Source organism: Euprymna scolopes, chromosome 25 (assembly GCF_053919585.1).
Source record: "Euprymna scolopes isolate OS-2025 chromosome 25, ASM5391958v1, whole genome shotgun sequence".
Classification (NCBI taxonomy): Eukaryota; Metazoa; Mollusca; class Cephalopoda; order Sepiida; family Sepiolidae; genus Euprymna; species Euprymna scolopes.
In genome coordinates this window covers 28175126-28199166 of record NC_136506.1, presented here as the reverse complement: position 1 = coordinate 28199166, position 24041 = coordinate 28175126, and the positions used below count along the sequence as shown (strand labels likewise).

At 29.3% G+C, this 24041-nt stretch overlaps 1 long non-coding RNA gene across 2 annotated transcripts in view; it reads left to right on the top strand.

The window, feature by feature from the left end:
* Positions 1-24041, top strand: part of LOC145247305 (uncharacterized) — a 367145-nt gene that overhangs the window by 240209 nt on the left and 102895 nt on the right. For both annotated transcript variants that reach the window (XR_013863239.1, XR_013863238.1), the window contains one exon: positions 770-931. This is a non-coding gene — a long non-coding RNA (uncharacterized LOC145247305). Of the gene's footprint in view, positions 1-769; positions 932-24041 lie in introns of those variants that run through there.

Here is a 24041-nt window from a genome sequence, read left to right as displayed (position 1 = left end):
GTGTTCAAATCTCAACGATTATAAAAAGTTAAAAAAATACGTTTGCAACAAGTGTATCCGCGATTTATTTGAGTTGAAAACATGATTAAAACAGCATGACAACGTTTTATTAATTCGCTAATAAAGCGTGTATAGCTCAGCCACAAAATCTAAGATGGCGTAAATATTATAAAACCCATTGCAAACACATATCTGATTTTTCTAATCATGTAATCATGCCCAACTTCTTTTTTATCTTTTCTTTTTAACGTTAATGAGTTTTATTCTGTTTATGAGGTAGGGCGGAAAATATTAAAATATTGACATAATAATTATAAGATTATTTCTGTGCTACGAAACAGGTGCTGCCTAGAATTTAACATGGTAACATGCCAAAAAAATAAACGGTAAAATGTATAACATATTAAAATTTGGAATATAAAGTTTTTGTGATTTCTTTATTTCTCTCCCCCTTTCTCCCTCCTTCCTCCCTTCCCCCACTCTCTCTATCTACTTCTCCCCTTTTCTCTCTTTCTCTCTCTCTCTCTTTCTCTCTCTCTCTCTATCTCTCTCTCTCTCTCTCTATATATATATATATATATATATATATATATATATTAACGATAATCTATTGACCTGTAAAATACTGTGTTTTTGTGTCTGTATTTCACATACATATACATACATGCACACACACACACAGACACACACACACACACATATATATACTGCTTTATAAAACTACGAGTATTATTGTGTAACCTGCTTTATGTTTGTTTTTATTTTTCAGTTTTTTCAATCGACTGTTATGTTTGTACGTCTATCAATGGCGGCAACAAAGACTGCGAAGATGAATTCATTCCAAATTACAGTACCGCTAAATTAATAGAAAGGGAATGCGTGTATGGCCTCTTCAGAGCCACGCATTGTACGAAGCTTACTGGGCGTCGAGGTGAGTATTCCGGAGCATTTTCACATACTGGAACATATATATATATATATATATATATATATATATATATATATATATATATATATATATATATATATATGTGCATATATATATATATATATATATATATATAAGAACAAACAATTAATTAAACATGTAAATAAAACACTTTAAGAAGAGATAAAAACATATTTAATTTTCAAAAAGGAAACACAAATTAAGTGGATTGTCCTTAATTCGCAGACTTTCGAAAGAAATACGTAATACTTTCCTTCTAATGAGAGAGTAGAATTTAGTAAAATGCAGGATCGGATTTTGCTTGCTATTTAATGAAACTGCAAGTAAGCCATACACTTACTTGGTAAAAAAAAATAGTGAAGCAGCTGAAATGGGGGGAAAAAGAATGAACTCACGTGAAATCATTTTTCATTCTTTTTCCCCCCATTTCTTCACTCGAATGGTCGAGTGAAGAATAGAAAATCCAATACCGGCAAAATCCAAGAAAAGTGGGTTAAAGTTGCTTATCCACAAGTAAAGTTCCAAAGGAATCGCGTTACTGGAAGATATTTCAATGTCATCCAAAAGGCAGAATTCCGTGAAATAATTCGCAAATGGGTACAAGGGAAAAAGAGTGAGTTCAAAATATTATTATTAAAAGAAACATAAATTGTGCGTAGAATGAAGAAATGGAGAGATTTTCAGACACATCTACCGAGGCTGATTTTTTACAGACGAATCTTAAAAACTTTAAAAAATCTTAAAAACGAATTTTATTTTATTATATATATATATATATATATATATATATATATATATATATATATATATATATATATATATATATGAAAGCATAATCACGTTGTCATGCCGTTTCTCCTCAGATCCTACAAGTTAAAAAAGCGACAACTTTGGTTTGCTATGCGTTATCTGTACTGCGTCGGGAGGCCGAAATTTACAGATTTGGAAGTGGGGGAGTGTCTAAAGACTACTGGAAGAAATGAACATACATTTAGATCAAGTGAAACATTTATAAAAGATCTGAAGTCTACTTTCTGCTGTGTCCATAGCATGCGCTTGCGCTGACTTAAATTAGCACTTGTTTTAAAAGTGCAGATGGTTTATACATAATTTCTCCACTATAACTAAGTTATCTGGGCATTATATATATATATATATATATATATATATATATATATATACATATATATATATATATATATATATATATATATACTATACACACACATTACACACACACATATATATGTATTAATGTATACACACACACATATATGTGTGTGTGTATGTGTGTGTGTGTGTATTAACGTACATACATATTACTTATATATATATATATATATATATATATATATATATATATATATATATAAAAGAAAGGCCCCCTTCAGTCTTTAACGGGTTATGGATACACACGGAGGGGTAACTACGCATGACATTTTTGTGGCCGGAGGTGCGCAATCTCCAACCACACATCTCCTGAGTCGACATTGTTAAATACCAGTTTTAAGTGAAGTGCATGTTCAAGACGACTGGAAACAAATGCCCAGATAAGCGGTGAGCACAGACAGCAGCTAGAATTCCCAAATGGTCGCCCGTCTAGTACTAACCAGGCTCAACGTTGCTTACCTTCGCTGACCCGGTGTGCCAACGCAATTATTCAGTGTATATATATATATATATATACATATATATATATATCATACCGTATATATATATGTGTGTGTGTAGTATATATACATATTAATATGCATACATACTACACATATATATGCACATATATATATACTAATATACATAAATACTATATATACAGATATATACGCACACACACATAAATATATATCGGATTTTATCAATTGAATATAAACAGGTGTAAAATATCAATGCATGTCACGGACGTATAATAATATGGATATACGCGGACATTAAAAAATTAATTAAATTGGAAATGAAAAATCAATAAGATTTTAATATTTTCAATTATCTGTTAATTATTTGATAAATCGTTCTCATCAAATATCGATAAATATAATACTCACTTTAAATTTAAATAGAATAATATGTCGGGGGAAATACACCGTTTTTCAAAAAAAAAAAAAAAAGAAAAACAAAGTCAATCTGTATAAAAGAAAAGTAACGTCCAAGATGACTGCCTCTATAAGGATATGTATCGCGGGAAATATTCGTTTAGCTTATTATATTAAAGTACTTAATTTCTCATGAATATGTTTCTTATTAAATATGTCATATATTATTATAACATTTGGTTTAATATATTATTAATGTAAATCGTAATCCTTTATCGATTAAATTAATAGTTTTAAAACATAAAGAAAAAACACGATTTAGGATATTTTTCTTTCATTTGCTAATTAGTATATAACCAACCGGTATATATGCACTAATGCCGGAAACATAATTTCGTTGAGCTTGTTATTTTAACCGATTTGGATGACGTCATAATGGATATATACTTTAAAATATTTTATATCTATATATTAATAAGATAGTGTGTGTGTTAGTTATTCTGTGTGGCGTTTAATTGTTATGGACTTCCATTTTTTGTAATAAATAATTTTACCGAAAATTATTCATAATATTTTGGTTTCGGTTTCGATTATACCTGATGGCACTCACGGCATTTATTTTGTTGTATGAATAATTTTACCAAGAATTCTTCATACACAAGTTTTGATTTCAGTTTCGATTCAACTTGATACACCCAAATCATACCGATATATTTGTTTATATTTGAAATCGCCACGATATAATATATAAAAAGCGATAGTACATTAACTCTATAATAATATATATTAATATAGAGTTCATAGTAATTGAAAATGCCGGATCGAAAACAAAGCGCTACGAAGACGGGATTGGTAGCATTAAAACATTCTTAATGCATAATTGCCAGCGATTACCGATGGCGCCCTTTGTCGTACAAGGGTCGTTTTAAAAGTAGCCTCCTATTTTTCATATTCACTAGTCAAAGAGCTGCGAAAATGAGAGTATTACTATTAAAATGGGCGAACTTTTTTGCACCAGAATTGAATTTTCTTCAGTCACAAATGCACATTTGCCAGAAATCAAACATCGCATCTCTGCTGCTGACGCATGTTAATAACAGGAAATGCTTTCTTAGAGTCTTACACCTTCATTATCTACAATGGAGAGAAACCATTTCCGTATTCTATAAGCATGCATTCAGCCATCATAAATATATAATTCGCAATCCTCTACGATCCAATCCACCGGAATAAAAACATAAGCGACATTATTTTTGAAACGCTCCGCAAACACACACACACACACACACACACACACACACACACACATATATATATATATTTATATTAATATATAATTATTTACTATAATAATTATTAAATACCTACAGACACTAGTGTTCAATCCTTTCGGGAATCTTCATTAACACCAGTCGATAGAAATAAACACGTCGAGAGAAGCCATCTCTGGCTTCATTACCGAGGATATTATCAATTCTGCTACTGTTAACCGCGTGAAATTACGTATAAATTTAAACATTTTATTTTTTAATATTTTTTTTTACATTAGTCAGAGTAATCTAATAATTAAACGTTTATTTGTTCATAAGAGCTAACGATATATATATATATATATTTCAACTTAAAATGGCAAATAATTGAGACTTGCAAATCATATAAACCAGGAGATAAATTTTGTACACTATGTACAAAAGAAACCCTAAAAATTTTAAAATATGAAGATATGAAAAGCACAACCAAACTAATAAATTCAAGACACGAGCTTCTAACATGTAATCATAAACGTTGGTTTAAATTTAATAAATATAAACCACCTTAAATCATTAAAAATTACTCATTAGTAAATATAGATTACAATTTTTTTTTTTTAATAAATTAAGTTAGACCAATTACCGCCCTTAGACCCGTAAATCAAACAATAAATAAAGCCAATAACACATGACAATCATCTCCCCTGAAAAACTTGCAAAATAAATATTCTCTCTATATATATTAACTGTAGCGTCTTTAAATCAAAATACGCTAACGGAAACAATTTACTGCACGAGCGTCGCCCTTTTAAAATTCATCATTCAATAAAATAAAAAGCTATAGCAAACATCTAAATGACTACTTTAAACACAGTTCCTGATTTCAAAAAAAGAAAAACTAAAAGGTAACTATCTCTATATATTTTTAAATCAAATTTATTATGTAAATTCAAAAAATATATATTTTTTCTACTCATTTCTATCTCTAACCTATACTAATTTTCTTATAAACTTTAAATCCAAACCTTTTATTTCAATTTTTCAGATTCATCTGCCTTACTTTTAATGCTAGGTTTATTTTTGGTGTCTTTTAAATTCAATAGAAATCCTCCTAAATTTGCTGATGAGGAGACCGTGCTTACCAAAAAAACTATGTATAATTGTTCTACGTGACTTCATGTATACCACAAATAAAAAGCACGGATTTCCGAAACGATCGTACAGATAATTGACTTTGTTGTTTTCCTTCTTATGAAACTGATTTTTAATTTAATTAAAATTTGATTTTTAAATTAAAAATTTTTTTTTTAATTTTTAAATTATAAATCACATTACTTAATATATATATATATATATATATATATATATATATATATATATATATATATATACTAGCAAAAGTACCCGAGCTGACTAGATTCAAAAACACTCTACAGGGAAAATTGACTGATTTATGAAAGTATGATAGGTTATGAAAAGGAAGGGTTGTAAAGAGATATATTCGAATTTGGGGGTATCAAAACCAAAGCAAAATATGATGAAAGTAAAAATAAAATAGATAAACCCCATAATTTATTATACCATACCTGTTCACACTGAAACACTTATCACAGTATTCTGTGGATCTATATTAAAAAACCTTGTTAAACTTTGTGACATATTTCCACTCTATGGAGGTCAGGCGCGAACGAACACCCATTAATTTTATTATACCATATTTCTTCAAACTGAAACATAATTATCAAAGTATACTTACGCAGATAGACATGAAAAGTCTTTATTAAACGTGCCTATTTCCATTCTATGGAGGCCAGGCGCGAACGCAGATCCACAATTTTATTATACCATCTCTATTTAAGTTAAAACATACTTATCAAAGTATTCTTATGTACATCTATATCAAAAGCACATGTAAACGTTTATTTTAATTTTAAAATTTTTTATTTCCATACTTTGTGGACCAGGCGCGTACACAACCCCCACAATTTTAATGAATCATCATTATGCCTTATCAAACATATCCATTCCTGTGTCTCGATACATCTTCTATCATTATATGTGATCAGTTTTCTATAATAGTCAACCATATAGGAGTCTATTCGTGACCATACACACAGATGTTAAGCTTTATATATATATATATATATATATATATATATATATATATATATATATATGAAAAATAGATTGGAGGTGGAAGGACCTGAACGCTCAACGTTTCGCCCGATTTATGCGGGCTTTATCTAGAGGGATTGTCATTGACGTTGAACGTTGAAATCCTTCCACCTCCAGTCTATTATTAATATCATCGGATTCCATCTGTCTTAACAATCATATATATATATATATATATATATATATATATATATATATATATATATATATATATATAAATCACATAACACCAAAAGATGAAGGAAGTGAGGAGGCATAGCTTTGGAAATCTTTTTACCCACATACGATATTCAGCATGTTAAAAATATACCTTTTGTTGTAAAATTCTAATGGATAAACCTCAGAAGAAGTTGATAGGGACAGGATATTTTTATCGAAATATAAATCGTAAAATTGCCTACTCATCAATGAAACAGCTGTAATGGAAAAATCCAGGAAATAAACGAAGGTTATAAAAAGAAAACGTGAGTTTTTGAATTTTAACAAAATTTTACTCTCTGTCTCTCTCTCTCTCCCTCTCCCTCTCACACTATATATATATATATATATATATATATAAAAGCTGAATATATATTTACTAAATGATTATTATATATTTAAATAGTTGTAGTTGACGTGCAATAATTAAATTATGTAAATTTTTTTCAAGATTAGAACAAAAGTTATTTTAATCATAAAACCTGTTTTAATTGACTATTTATTTAAATATGCTAAAGAGCATAAGTAAAATAATAATTCCAATTATAAAAAAATCTAAGCTTTTTGTATTATTTTATTTAAAATTAACATAATGATTTAAAAGAAATTATTTGCCGAAATAATCTCGCCTAAAAAATGAGATAGTATTTTTTTTTATTATTAGCAAATTCAGATTTCAGATATGCCGTTTAGGAGGAATGCTTCCTCGTTATTAGAGCGAAAATCAAAAACAGAAATATTGAATTTCAATTAAAACCAATAATATCTCTTAATTGTATTTTGGAAATTAGTAATATATCCCAAAATTATGAAAAAACGGTAAGGTAGAAAATTAATTATAAATGAGGATATTAAAAAAGGAATTGAAAGTTTTGCTTAAATATTAAAGAAAAATAGTTACATTCTAAACGATGAATTACTTCCCCTGTGTTGACTTTACATGCCGCAAACCAATATGGCGGAATCGTTCTTTCGTTAAACCATTAAAATACCTGGTTTATCTAATAACGCAGTAATTTTTAACAAATTGCGACATGAGCATTAAATAGATGATAATGTTTTCAGTTGAACTTTGTATAAAAACTACGTATATAACATTGCTTTTTAATAAAAGTCATGTTTCTAGACTTTCCGTTTCCACTTTAACAACGAAGAGGCGAATAAAATAGGTAGAGCTTTTAGTCAGTTAAAACTAAAAATATGTTCGATCCGGTCACTTAGAACGAGTGTTTTATGCTAAATTAATAGTTGAAATAGGGTTGATTAATAGTTGAAAGATAGTTGAAAAAGATCATTTTTGCATTAAATACTACTCCATATTAATCCCTTACTGAGTATCGAACTTACTTACTCCCTAAATGTGCATCGAATGGAAACCTTAATATGTAATTCACTGCACCTAATCATAACGAATATCCATACAAAGCTTCAGACAGATAATCCTGTAGTTTTCGAGAAAAAGTGAAACGGAGAGACTAAATGCATAATACAGGTATCTACTTTTTTACCGTATAATACGGTACACGTAGTCAATTACTGTTGTTTACTGTTCGTTTCAAATAGTTTAAATTATTCATTGGGGCCAATAATAGACGTGTCGTTAAATCCTAATATTTGCCCGTCATCTTCTGAACGTAGGTGTCACTCAAAAGCCTACCTGCCATTTCGGTTGATTAACATTCGAGTCAATAAAGACAATATCCTTTTACTGTGTTTCCTATTGAGACGTAGGCCTTGCAGTTTAATGAAGTGGACCCCGTTATCATATGTTGTCCGGCTTTCCCTGTCAGTCAATATACATTATGCAAGACAATATACACTATACAAAACAGTATCAGTTTTTCATGACCCGCAACCACTGATGGGCGACATCGGGTCACTTTCCATCGGATTCAAGTGACAGATTGGTTCGCAGAAGCCATTAACAGAATGGGGGGAACAGTCTGCAGTTCCGGTGGCGTTTGAAGAGAGACAAGTTGATATTGGTGACAGTGCTTAAGTGGTTAACGACACGGACTGAAAACTTGGGTGTGCCAAGTCCGAATCCCCACCCGATCTTCTGTTAACATCCTGAAGAGGAAGGAAATAAATAACATTGGTGAAAATTTCTTCCATCTTCTATAATATAAATCTCACCTGTCTGTTTTAATGTATGTATGTATGTATGTATGTATGTATGTATGTATGTTAGCCTAAAACTTTCGACAGAGGCGACGTCTTTTCATGAAATCGGTATCATTTTGAAGAACGACGTTTCGGACGACAAATATCGAAAATTTGTCCAAATACATTTATTCCTCCGCCCTAACTCGGCCGTTTTGTATGATGAGGAGTCAATTTTTTTCGCTGACATTTTAGCAAGTCATCGTCACCGTTGGAAGAACTTCGGTTAATTTCAATAGTTTTGACTTCCGGTCGCGTCAAGGAGACATCAGCTAATACTTCAGGTTCTCTTTCACTTTTTTTTTCGCCTTTGCGTCACGGGTTCGAGCCAGTCTACTTATTACCACTTTATTTTTCACACATCACTTCACCGTGGCTGCCTATTGTTGTTTTGATCTACTCCCCACGCTACTACCATATTGTAACACCTCTCTCCACATTCAGAGATTCGTGCCTGATTGCCTACTACCACTTTTTTTTTTGCTCAACGTACACCTCCAAATACCCGGGCAACGCCAGTCATCCAGGCTAGTCTATTATATAAATCTCACCTGTCTATTTTAATGTATGTATTTATTCCTGCCTAAAACTTTCGACTGTAGAGACACATTTTAACGAGATTAGTATCGTTGTGAAGCTCGATCCTTCGGACGAGAAATATCATAAATTTGGCTAAAACACTAATTCCTTCGCCCTCAACTTGACACTTTTCTACGAGGAGGGGTCGCTTTTTCGCCGATATTTTCGCAAGTAATCCACTCCTATTGATTTACTGGCCTTAATTAAAACTTTTACCCATTTCGGTTTGGCGATCGACGCAATGGATAAGGCGTCACTTTTTCACGTTTTTTTCCTCCTTCGTGGTAAGGGTTCGAGCCTGCCTACCTATCTACCACGTTTTTTCTTTTTTACTCAAGACACATTTCCAAACACCTGGACAATGCCGGGCTAGTCTAATATATAAAAGGCAAAATATGTGTGTGTGTGTTTGTATATTCCGCAAAACATTTTCGACACACGCGACGGATCCTCACGAAATCGGCATTGTTTTCACGCTTGATCCTTTGTACGACAAATATCGAAAAATCGGCCCAAAGCATTCATTCCTTCACCCCCAACTCGGCAGTTTTGTACAAGGAGGACTCGCTTTTTTCGCCAACATTTTAGCAATTCATCATAACTGTTGGATGTCCTACGCTTAATTTCGACGTTCGCGACTTCCGCTTTTGCCATGGACGCGTCGCCAAAGACGTCACGTTTTTTTCACCTTCTTCTCCTTCTTCACGTTACGGGTTCGCGCCTGCCTGCCTAATACCACGTTTTCTTTTTAAAACACCTCTCTTCAAACGAGATGCATACTACTTTTTTCGGGTTTCCTTACATGACACTCCCGAGCAACGCCGAGTAACCCTACTAGTATTTTTTATAGTAGAAAAATAATGTGAACGTGATTTGTATCTGTATCTGTTTTTATTCAAGCAAAAAAAAATCATTATAGTCTAGGAATTATTTCTATATAAGCAAACACTTTTCTAAAGATATTCGAGAAAAATGTCATATAAAATCTTTGTACATTTCGTGTATTTACATTTTTTCAAAGAGAAAATAACTTAATAATCTTGTCCTGAATAAATTAGAAGATTTCGTGTACAAGTACAAAATAGTTAACTGATATTGGAATTCAATTTACTTTGATATTCATAAATATTTGATCTTCAAAAACAAGTCTCTATTTTGTAAAGAGAAACGTAAACATGATATTTTACAAATACTTTCATACACAGTGTTCATTGTGTATATTTAATATAATTTTATCTTTTTTATCTGATCATTTATATCATTTTCACAAATATAATGCGAATGTATATTTTGTGTGCATGTCGTTGTACATATAATAAAAGTATATATATATATATTATATATATATATACTAGCAGTTCAACCCGGCTTTCCTCGAGCTCTATGTACTGTTTATAACTTTATGTGCATATTTCTATATAAAAAAAATTGCATATTTCTATATTAAAACATGTGCATATGTATATATAAAAAAAATGTGCATATGTATATATTAAAAATGTGCATATGTATATATTACAAAATGTGCATATGTATATATTACAAAATGTGCATATGTATACATTAAAAAATGTGCATATGTATATATAAAAAATGTGCACATGTATATATTTAAAAAATGTGCATATGTATATATAAAAAATGTGCATATGTATATATTAAAAAATGTTCATATGTATATATTAAAAAAATGTTCATATGTATATATTAAAAATGTGCATATGTATATATTAAAAATGTGCATATGTATATATTACAAAATGTGCATATGTATATATTAAAAAATGTGCATATGTATATATAAAAAAATGTGCATATGTATATATTACAAAATGTGCATATGTATACATTGAAAAATGTTCATATGTATATATTAAAAAAATGTGCATATGTATATATTAAAAATGTGCATATGTATATATTAAAAATGTGCATATGTATATATTACAAAATGTGCATATGTATATATTTAAAAAAATGTGCACATGTATATATAAAAAAATGTGCATATGTATATATTACAAAATGTGCATATGTATATATTAAAAAATGTGGATATGTATATATTACAAAATGTGCATATGTATATATAAAAAATGTGCATATGTATATATTTAAAAAAATGTACATATGTATACATTTTAGAAAATGTGCATATGTATATATTACAAAATGCGCATATGTATATATTAAAAAATGTGCATATGTATATATTTAAAAAAATGTGCATATGTATACATTTTAGAAAATGTTCATATGTTTATATAAAAAATGTGCATATATATATATTACAAAATATGCATATGTATGTATTTAATAAAATGTGCATATGTATATATTTAAAAATGTGCATATGTATGTATTTTATAAAATGTGCATAGGTATGTATTAAAAATCTGCATATGTATGTATTAAAAATGTGCATATGTATATATTAAAAATATGTGCAAATGTATATATAAAAAAATGTGCAAATTAATATATTAAAAAATGTGAAAATGTATATAATACAAAATGTGCATATGTATATATATTAAAAAATGTGCATATGTATATATTTAAAAAATGTGTATATGTATATATTTAAAAAATGTGCATATGTATATATTAAAAAAATGTGCATGTATATATTTTAGAAAACGTGCATATGTATATATTTTAGAAAATGTGCATATGTATATATTTAAAAAGGTGCATATATATATATTAAAAAATGTGCATATGTATATATTAAAAAAATGTGCATATGTATATATTAAGAAGAGGTGCATATGTATATATAAAAATGTGCATATGTGTATATTAAAAAATGTGCATATGTATATATTAAAAAAGGTGCATATGTATATATTAAAAAATGTGCATATGTATATATTAAAAAGAGGTGCATATGTATATATTAAAAATGTGCATGTGTATATATTAAAAAATGTGCATATGTGTATATTAAAAAATGTGCATATGTATATATTAAAAAAGGTGCATATGTATATATTAAAAAATGTGCACATGTATATATTAAAAAATGTTCATATGTATATATTTAAACAAATGTGCACATGTATATATTAAAAAAATCTGCATATGTATATATTTAAAAAAAATGTGCACATGTATATATTAAAGAAATGGGCATATGTATATATTAAAAAATGTGCACATGTATATATTAAAAAAATCTGCATATATTTAAAAAAAATGTGCACATGTATATATTAAAAAAATGTGCATATGTATATATTAAAAAAAATGTGCACATGTATATATTAAAAAAATGTGCATATGTATATATTAAAAAAATGGGCATATGTATATATTTAAAAAATGTGCATATGTATATATTAAAAAAATGTGCATATGTATATATTTAAAAAAATGTGCACATGTATATATTAAAAAAATGTGCATATGTATATATTAAAAAAAATGGGCATATGTATATATTTAAAAAATGTGCATATGTATATATTTAAAAATGTGCATATGTATATATTAAAAAAATGGGCATATGTATATATTAAAAAAATGTGCATATGTATATATTTAAAAAATGTGCACATGCATATATTAAAAAAATGTGCATATGTATATATTAAAAATGTGCACATGTATATATTTAAAAAATGTGCATATGTATATATTTAAAAAATGTGCACATGTATATATTAAAAAAATGGGCATATGTATATATTAAAAAAATGTGCACATGTATATATTAAAAAAATGTGCATATGTATATATTAAAAAAATGTGCATATGTATATATTAAAAAAATGTGCATATGTATATATTAAAAAAATGTGCATATGTATATATTTAAAAAAATGTGCATATGTATATATTAAAAAAATGTGCATATGTATATATTAAAAAAATGGGCATATGTATATATTTAAAAAATGTGCATATGTATATATTTAAAAATGTGCATGTGTATATATTAAAAAAATTAGCATATGTATATGTTTTAAAATGTGCATGTGTATATATTAAAAAATGTGCATATGTATATATTTAAAAAATGTGCATATGTATATATTACAAAATGTGCATATGTATATATTAAAAAATGTGGATATGTATATATTACAAAATGTGCATATGTATATATAAAAAATGTGCATATGTATATATTTAAAAAAATGTGCATATGTATACATTTTAGAAAATGTGCATATGTATATAATACAAAATGCGCATATGTATATATTAAAAAATGTGCATATGTATATATTTAAAAAAATGTGCATATGTATACATTTTAGAAAATGTGCATATGTATATATTTAAAATTGTGCATATGTATATATTTAAAAAAATGTGCATATGTATACATTTTAGAAAATGTTCATATGTTTATATAAAAAATGTGCATATATATATATTACAAAATATGCATATGTATATATTTAATAAAATCTGCATATGTATATATTTAAAAATGTGCATATGTATGTATTTTAAAAAATGTGCATATGTATATATTAAAATATGTGCAAATGTATATATTAAAAAATGTGCAAATTAATATATTAAAAAATGTGCAAATGTATATATTACAAAATGTGCATATGTATATATATTAAAAAATGTGCATATGTATATATTTAAAAAATGTGCATATGCATATATTTAAAAAATGTGCATATGTATATATTAAAAAATGTGCATATGTATATATAAAAAATGTGCGTATGTATATATTTTAGAAAATGTGCATATGTATATATTTAAAAAGGTGCATATGTATATATTAAAAAATGTGCATATGTATATATTAATAAAATGTGCATATGTATATATTAATAAAATGTGCATATGTATATATTAAAAAGAGGTGCATATGTATATATTAAAAATGTGCATATGTGTATATTAAAAAATGTGCATATGTATATATTAAAAAAGGTGTATATGTATATATTAAAAAATGTGCATATGTATATATTAAAAAAATGTTCATATGTATATATTTAAAAAAATGTGCACATGTATATATTAAAAAAATGGGCATATGTATATATTAAAAAATGTGCACATGTATATATTAAAAAAATGAGCATATGTATATGTTTAAAAATGTGCATGTGTATATATTAAAAAAATGTGCATATGTATATGTTTAAAAATGTGCAGATGTATATATTAAAAAAATGTGCATATGTATATATTAAAAAAATGTGCATATGTATATATTAAAAAATACGCCTATGTATATATTTAAAGAAATGTGCATAAGTATATATTTAAAAAATGTGCATATGTATATATTTAAAAAATGTGCATATGTACATATTAAAATGTGCATATGTATATATTAAAAATGTGCAAATGTATATATTTAAAAAAATGTGCATGTGTATATATTACAAAATACGCATATGTATATATTTAAAGAAATGTGCATATGTATATATTTAAAAAATGTGCATATGTATATATTAAAAATGTGCATATGTACATATTAAAATGTTCATATGTATATATTGAAAATGTGCATATGCATATATTTAAAATGAGCATATGTATATATTTTAGAAAATGTTCATATGTTTATATTAAAAAATGTACATATGTATATATTAAAAAATGTTCATATGTATATATTTCAAAATGTGCATATGTATATATTAAAAATGGGCATATGTATATATTTTAAAAAATATGAATATGTTTATATTAAAAAATGTACATATGTATATATTAAAAAATGTTCATATGTATATATTTCAAAATGTGCATATGTATATATTAAAAATGTGCATATGTATATATTTTAGAAAATGTGCATATGTTTATATTAAAAAATGTACATATGTATATATTAAAAAATGTGCATATGTATATATTGCAAAATGTGCATATGTATATATTAAAATGTGCATATGTATATATTTAAAAATGTGCATATATATATATTTAAAAAATGTGCATATGTATATATTACAAAATGTGCATATGTATATATTTAAAAAAATGTGCATATGTATATATTTTAAGAAATGTGCATATGTATATATTAAAAAAATGTGCATGTGTATATATTAAAAAAATGTGCATATATACGGTCATGCTTTTCTATATAATAAGTTTTCTTTAACAACCATATAGCAAAGTTGGTAGAAACCACAGAGGTCAATATTTTTTTTAATTCAATGTCAATTTTGACCTCTTGTTATTTATTTGTTTTAATCTGAGATAAAATTAAAATGCTTGACCCATGTCCAAATACATACATTTAGAATTTCTAGAGTTCAGACCCAAAATTTGCGGAGGTGTTTGGTAGAAACTATAAAGATCAATTCTGTCATCTTTGACCTCTTGGAAGTAACATTTTCGCCCCCAAAACTTATTAAAAAGCTTGCTGCATGTGTGATTACCATTTATGTAAAATTTCAAATGTTAAGCCCAAAATTGGCTTAATAGTTTGCTAGAGACCGCAAGGGTCAATTATTTTGAGATTTGACCTTTGGAAGCCAAATATTTCACAAAAAAAAACTATTAAAAAGCTTGTCCTATGTCTGCATACATATGTAAAATCTAAAATATTTAGACCAATAATTTACTGAGTAATTAGATAAAGACTCGGGGGTCATTTTTTTTTAAATTTGGGCTCAAATCAAATTATAAAGTTAGATCAATGTCTAAGTAATCTATATCTAAAATTTCAAGTGCTTAAATCCGAAATTGGCGGAGGAGTTTGGTAATTTTCAAAGGTTAAATCGTTTCACTTTGACCCCTTAAAAACCAAATTTCTCGCCAAAAACCGATTAAAAAGATTTTTTCCAAATCACTATAACCCCTATGATAAATCTCGAGTCTGTAGACCGAAAATTGGTAGAGTTATTTGGTAGGAAAATGTACACAAACAAACTGACACACACACATTTTCACTTTTATAGATATATATAGATATACATATATGCCTATATGAAATGAGTTAAGATAAAGCGTAGATTTACATAGAAAACTCATTATATATATATATATATATATATATATATATATATATATATATATATATATATATATATATTAGTCACATTTTGAATAGAATTAACGAATCCACCAGTGAATTATGATTCAATCTTTGTTGAAACCTGAATAAATAAATACTTATGTCCGTCAAATGAATATCATTTGTTTAATCAATGCTATACGTTGAAAAGATTATTTATTGTATAGTTCTTATTCACTGCAATGTCTGCAACACCCATTTAACAATTCACGAAGCGTATTACGTTCGCTTATAAAGTCGGATAAATAATACTAGTGCTTAACCACACGTTTTAAGGGATACCATAATGTAACATTGAGGAAGTTTTACAATCTCTTATATTAATTTCTGATCTGAATTATATTAGTATTTTTAATCTAGTCCATTTTGCTAATGTTATCAATTTATATGTCCCGAAAATGGATATATTTGAAGTAGTTTTTAGTATTGTCTACAGTAGTCGAGGAATAAAATCTTTTAAATGGCGTTAATAAACCGTTGTTTATAGTCGTAGCTGATGATATTCTTAAGCGTTAGGCTTTTGGAAGTATATGTAAGCGTCTCTTTTAGGATACTATGTAGTACAATATCTTAACAAAACCGAGTTGGCCGATGGTTTCTTGATCACTACATGTTTCGCCTAGTCTTTCTCTGTTTCCTTCCACGCCTACGTTGCTTTAAGATCCGTAAAAAGAAGAGATGAGTGCGGTCCAGTCGACGAAAGTTGAATTTGTTGCTTGAGGGAAGAAAACTGTGGTGATCACGAAAAACTGTGGTGATGACGAAAATATTTGCACATTTTTGTGTGTGTGTGTTTTTTTTTTGCGGGAATCGGGTAACTGTAACGACTATATAGTTAAATATCTAAAGATATATAAACAAAAAAAAATTGATATCAGTAATTGTATCAAAATCAAAATTTCAGTTTTATTGAAATCGAGAATTTTTTTTTTTTTACATGGGGGTCACCACTTATCAAGGACCGAAGGCCACTCAGGGATATGGGTTATTGCTTGTACAGTAATCAATGAGATAGTATTGTAGTAATCATTAGTATTAGAGGTTTCGATAGAGTGTCTTACTTAAGGGGGCGGTTTGTCAGGAGTTTGTTTATGTTGGACATGAAGACGTCCAAGTTGTAGTCAGGTGAGAAACAGGCAAGCGGCAGAGAGAAATATAGGAATCGTCCCCTCATTATATATATATATATATATATATATATATATGTATGTGTGTGTGTGTGTGTGTGTGTGTGACATGGCATCCTCTCATTGGCAATGCCTTCTACTTTTTCTTCATTTCCTCTTCTCTCCACGGTCATGCGCATCTCGTTCACTACAGTGAGGAAGACCGAAGGATCACCCGAAAATATATTCTTGTAAAACAACAGTTTTTGATTTTTTTCATAATATTATTTTGTATTCCTGCACATCACCAATGGAAAACGAATAAAGAGAAGTTATGTGCTTTTATACGTTTTCTTATTCATTTTTCATATATATATATATATATATATATATATATATATATATATATATATATATATATATATATGTGTGTATGTGTGTGTGTGTGTGTGTGTGTGTGGATCGGTGTGTGTGTGTGTGTGTGTGTGTATTTTTGCAGCAAGTCATTATTTAAGCACGTCTGATTGAACACGACAGAGTTATTCTTTTTTTCCGAGTTTTCTGGGTATCATTTCCATTCGCTTAGCGGTCATTTTATTTCAACTGGCATATTGTATAAAATGGCGCCCAAAAGTTCTTATTCTGTCATATTCTACTCAGTCGCTTTCTATCGGTGCATCCAATTATCGTCAAGAGCGATTGTTTTGTTATCTTTTTCTTTTCCTTTCCGATAGAAAGCGCTTGAGTATAATAACAATAACATTTGGACACCACTTTATACAATAAACCAGCTGAAATAAGAACGACCACTCGACGAATAGAAAAGATATCCAGAAAAATCGGAAAAAAGAATAATTCTGTCGTGTTCAATCGGTCGTGTTTAAATAAATATATATATATATATATATATATATATATATAGTAATGTGATTTATAATTTAAAATTCAAATTAGAATTAAAAATTAAAAATCTGTTTCATAAGAAGGAACAACAACAAAGTCAATAATTTGTACGATCGTTTCGGAAACGATGTTTTCATTGTGATAAGATATTAAGCCACGGACAATAATTTTGACATGCAGTTTTTTTAAACAAAGTCTCCTCAGCAGCAAAAGTATTGGGTGTTTTTTTTACATGTAAAAGAACCACAAATAAACCTAGTAATTTTAAGTAAGGCAGATGCATTTTTTAATTGTTCGCCTTTTGAAAACCGTAATTATCGTCAAAGCATTCATTTGGATATTGATTGTAGCTTATACATGTACGAAATTATATATATATATATATATATATATATATATATATATATATATATATATATATAATGCTCCTCATCTTGGGTTGAGCATATTGAGAAGTGATACACGAGATACCATTAGCGCATAAAGCGATGCTCTTTGTGTAAATAAATCGAGCTTAGGTATTTCGGACGATGTCAAAACATCGTTAAACTCACGACTCGATAAGCATCCGCCGGTAGCGTAATGCTTAGGAGCCTTGACTGTCGTACAGGCGATCGGGTTTCAATCCTGGCTTGGGGTAGTTGCATGTCTAGCCGTACTTATGATCTGCGAAACAGTACTGTATGTGGATGACTATATATATATATATATATATATATATATATATATATATATATATATATATATATATATATGGGGGGTGCAGGCGTGTGTGCAGGCGTGTGTGCGTACTAGATAGACTACTGTTCTATTTACATGAATTTGTATGTTGTTATATTTCTTTTGAGAGAATATTCGTCAGATACAATGCTATTATGAAAAATATGTCCCTTTCTTCATCCGTTAAAATAATGTTAACTAAATGTTCTTCAATTTGATGAAATAAATATCTTTCTTCTTTATGTCTTTTGAAACTCGCAGCAATGTCATTCGTTTTAATACAAAAATATTGTCTTGCTTTTTAAGTATAATTTTCACCTTACTACTCTTCAAATCGATAAAATCAATGTAAATTTTGCAAAAAATATTTAATATTGTACTTCTTTATTAAGCATACAAGTGCCTTTAATAAGTCTGCAGACTTTTTCGTGTGGCCACTTTTATAGATAGTAGACACATAAACCTCTTTTCTTTTTCGAAGTAATGTCCTCCGGCTGCAATGCACTTATACTTGTACCGTTCCAACAACTTCTGGAAGGCCCTATGGAAGCCCTTTGGTGTAAGCGTGTCTTCATCTCCTTAATTAATAGTCTGTGATCTTCTGTAAGCACCATTAGGAAAAACTTTCCGTAAATTTCCTGCATCTCAAGTTCCTCGCGAATAATTGTGTTTACAGTTCTTACACCGACATCAAACTGTGCACTTATTATCTCTATAGACAGACGACGGGCTTTATCCATGAAAGTCTTTATTTGGCCAATCAACTCTTACATCACTTATCCAACTCACGAACTGATTCATATTTCATGCAATATGGTTCAAAGGCAGTCTGAAGCAATCAATACGTTTATGTGGTATCTCCTCCAAGGTTAATACAGGATTTTATTGCATATCATTCTTCTAATGTGTCCTACCGTCCAAATTACATTTTTAAAACTCACCAGTTGTTACAATTAGGCTTTAGTAAGGTGTATTTTGTTCATTTGAACCTGAAATCATAAAGATTAGCCAGTCATCTTATAAGACCTATAGCAATAACATACTTAATTTTCAAGAGTCTACAACAATTTTATTTGTCTGTACAAATAAGTTTGGAAAATTCTTTAAAGCACCTTGTAACTTGATTTATAAACATTTGCAAAATGAGTGTAAATAGAAATTGTTTATCTTAGCGACATCAGATTAATCAACTTGAAACTAGTTCTAGTTATGCTAGCGGTTCTTAAACTTAATAAATAATTCTACGTGACAGTCTCTCGTGGTTTGACTGTGGAATAATCAGTACTTGTGGCAATACGAATACAATTATGGCTTTTAAAGACTTTTTCACCACTTATGGCTAACAGATTAGAGCAAGCTATCTCTAAAGGTTACACAAATGTGCTGTTTTGAATTGTGTATTAATTACTCAGTTCGTCAAGGCGTATCTGAAAGACGTGTGTTTGTGTACGTATATGTATACATATTTATACATATACATATACATATGCTTAATCGCCATATATATTTTATAAATTACGAACTAGCTCTACCTACGTATTGAGCACTTTTGAATAAATACTTAAATTTTACGCATAAATCTATACTTTCGTATATTAATTTTATGTGAGTAAATTAAGTAGCTATATATATATATATATATATATATATATATATATATATATATATATATATATATATATATATATATATATTAGGTTTCGGATCTCTCGACCGGTATTAATCGTGACATCCTGCACTGAGGATTCTCGAAAGGATGAAACACTAGCATTTGTAGGTGTTTATATATATATATATATATATATATATATATATATATATATATATATATATATATATATAAAGAGGGAGAGGGAGAGAGAGAAAGAGAGAGAGAACAGACGCCAGGAAAACTACTCATGAAAGCCTTTATATTATTACCCATACTTTCTACATTCAAACGAACATTCGATCTGAGTCTTTAATTGTCAACAAAGTTTCTATAATAGATGTCGAACAGTCGTTATTTTAATTGCTTTTTGAAGAAGGACACATCTGGATAAGACGTGCAAAGTTACTTATAAGCCTAATACTTTTCTCTTATAACAGCTGTCTTCCCCTCGGTTCAGTAACTGTATAGCGATTTTTGTGACATTGTTAGATATAGTTATACGGAAATAAAAAAAAAAAACATTGGAAGTTAGATTGGTTTGTGTTAAGCTCAATAAGCAGAACACGCATCCCGCTAATGTATAGAAATTATATATATTTTTAGACGACAACCTTGCGATAAAAGGTAGACAAATGAATACAACGTGTTTTTCTTAAATCCCATGTTAATCGCATGACTCATCTCATCTCTTTTAAAAGCACAGAAATGAAAGAAAGCCGGGTGTTAATTATATTCGGCAAACAACTCGCAGCTGATTATTTATTTTGTTACTAGCCTGGTAGACCGGCGTTGCCCGGGTGTTTGTAGGTGTGTGTTGAGAAAAAAAAAAGTTGTAGTAGGCAGGCAGGTAGGTTCGAACCCGTGACGTGAAATCAGAAAAGAAAGTGGAGATGTATGTAAGGGTGTTGGATGAGCAAAAAAAAAAAAAAAAAGAAAAAAAAAGTGACCCCTTTCTATAGACAAGTGCCCAGTTGAAGGTGACAGAATTAATGTTTTTGGCCAATTTTTTTATACTTGTCGTCTGAAGGCTCGATTTCTAAAACGATACCTATCTGGTGAAAAATGCCTATGTCAAAAGTTTTAGGCATACATGATGGCAGCAAATTCGCTTTCGAACATTGCCATCACTCGATATAGCACAACAAAATAAGTATATAGAAACACGAAAACATTCATTGATGGGCTGCACGAATGTGGCTTTTAAGCCCTGCTAAACTCTGGCATTCCTTAGCACACATTGTACAGACATGTGCACCACTAGCAGGACGTTCTTGATGTTCTTTTCTATGCAGGATCAAATGCCGTTTAAAACCGCCTGTCGTTTTGTACATCCGCCCGCAGTTGACACAGGTTAACTCTGGCAACTCAAGACGCCGATAAGTAGACTGGTGACTCATTAGCCCAGCTCTGCTCAGACATATTCTTCCGCACACCTCACACTCCAGACCAATTTGTCGCCCCCTCCCATCCACGGCTCCTTTCACTCTCCCTTTGCGGATATCGCGCTTCAGCCTCAAACCTGCCAACACCTTTCCGCAAGGTCCTTCTCCACCCTTCGCGATCTAAAGCAAGACTCTCCCAGGTTCTTTCATCAATCTCACATTTTTTAAGGTGGATCTTAAACAATCCTTAAATCTCAATTTAGGCTTTGGAGCCAGACGTCTTCCCTTGGAGTTGTTTGGGAAGTCGACTGTCTAACAACCTCACGATACATACATACATACATACATACATACATACATACATACATACATAATACATACATACATACATGCAAACATTTAAAAAGACATGTGAAATTTATATTATAGTAGATAACCCCCAACTTCTCTTGTCAGTTTTTTGAAATTTCTGGCATATTGTTAAAGAAACTCAACATTTGTCGTCTATATATTATTGACATAATGAAGATTTGTGACTAAAATGTGTTGAGCAAGCCAGTCATCAACTAAAGTGCATTTTCCTTATATATAATTGCATTACACAAAGTTTTCTTGATTTTATTAACGATTCCATTGGTGACTTAAAATGTGCACCGTGTATATGAAATTAACACTTCTCTGCTATATCTGCTTCATCGATATGGTAAAGCCAGTTTTCCTTGTCTCAACGCTTCCAACAGGAGGATAACTGAACAATTCCTACACAAATATTTCGCACGCATCACCTACAGCAGCTCCTAAAATTACCTACATTTATCTTACAAGGTTTCAATATTATTACATTTATTCCAAAAAATGTCTTTCTCAAATACCTATGTTAATATAGGGTTGAATTCCAAAGTTTAGCTGTTCAAGGGAAGAGACTATTAGAATAGAAAGATTTTTGGAATCTAGGGACCTTAACAGTAAAGGGGTGAGATCTTATTGCTAACCGGGTTTGTCGGTGATATGTACGGGGTACAAGTGAAACGAGTTCATCAGAACACATTCCATTAAAACAGGCACAGAGGTACTACATTGTGACGATAAGACAAGAACTGGAGCTTAGTTGATAAAGTGGGACAGATTAATGTTTTAGTAAACAATTTTACTCTCAATACGCTAAGTACTCTCACTCTACTCACGACACCTTCTTACATTTTTACAGGTATATTTTTCCATTTTGCAACCGTCTGCTTATAAAGTTTTTGTGTAGTCTGACAGGATAATATCGTATTTTGACACTTCCATGAAAATCTAACAGTAGAGATCGCTATTTAAAAATATGCATTGCTTTTTTTACTATGTATTTGAATTGCTTCTTCATTTTTGGAAAACAGAATTGGATTTCGAAGTTGAGGCACTAAATTTATTTTCTATATTTAACGTCATTACGAATAACCGTGGCACAACCTGCAAAACCAAAAAAGAGCCAGTTATAAAAATAGCATTTCATTTGCAAGAATTTACTTCTCCATCTGATTTCCAAAAGTTTCTGGTCCGGTCCCAGGAACACTTGCCAAATCTTATCTTCTTTTTCGATCCAATGGTCAACGGTCAAAGGTCAATAATTAGATTCTTATGTGTCCTTCTCTTCTTTAAAATCATCTTCAGCCGTTTTCTTTATTCGAAGGAGTGGAAGGTGTCTCTGTTGAAATGGGAATCGAAGCTGATGGATGAGTTGAAAGTGTAGAGTTCGAATCTACCTGGTTCCATAGCACTATTTTCATGTGCATATTTTAGCAACCCATCGCGTGGTCTCTCTCAAAACTAGAAAGAATCGATGCAATCAACGGCACTAAAAAAAGATCAAATAAGACCAAAAATTCATACTATTTAGGTTTTTGTCCTTTGAAATTATCTATGTTTATTCATTTT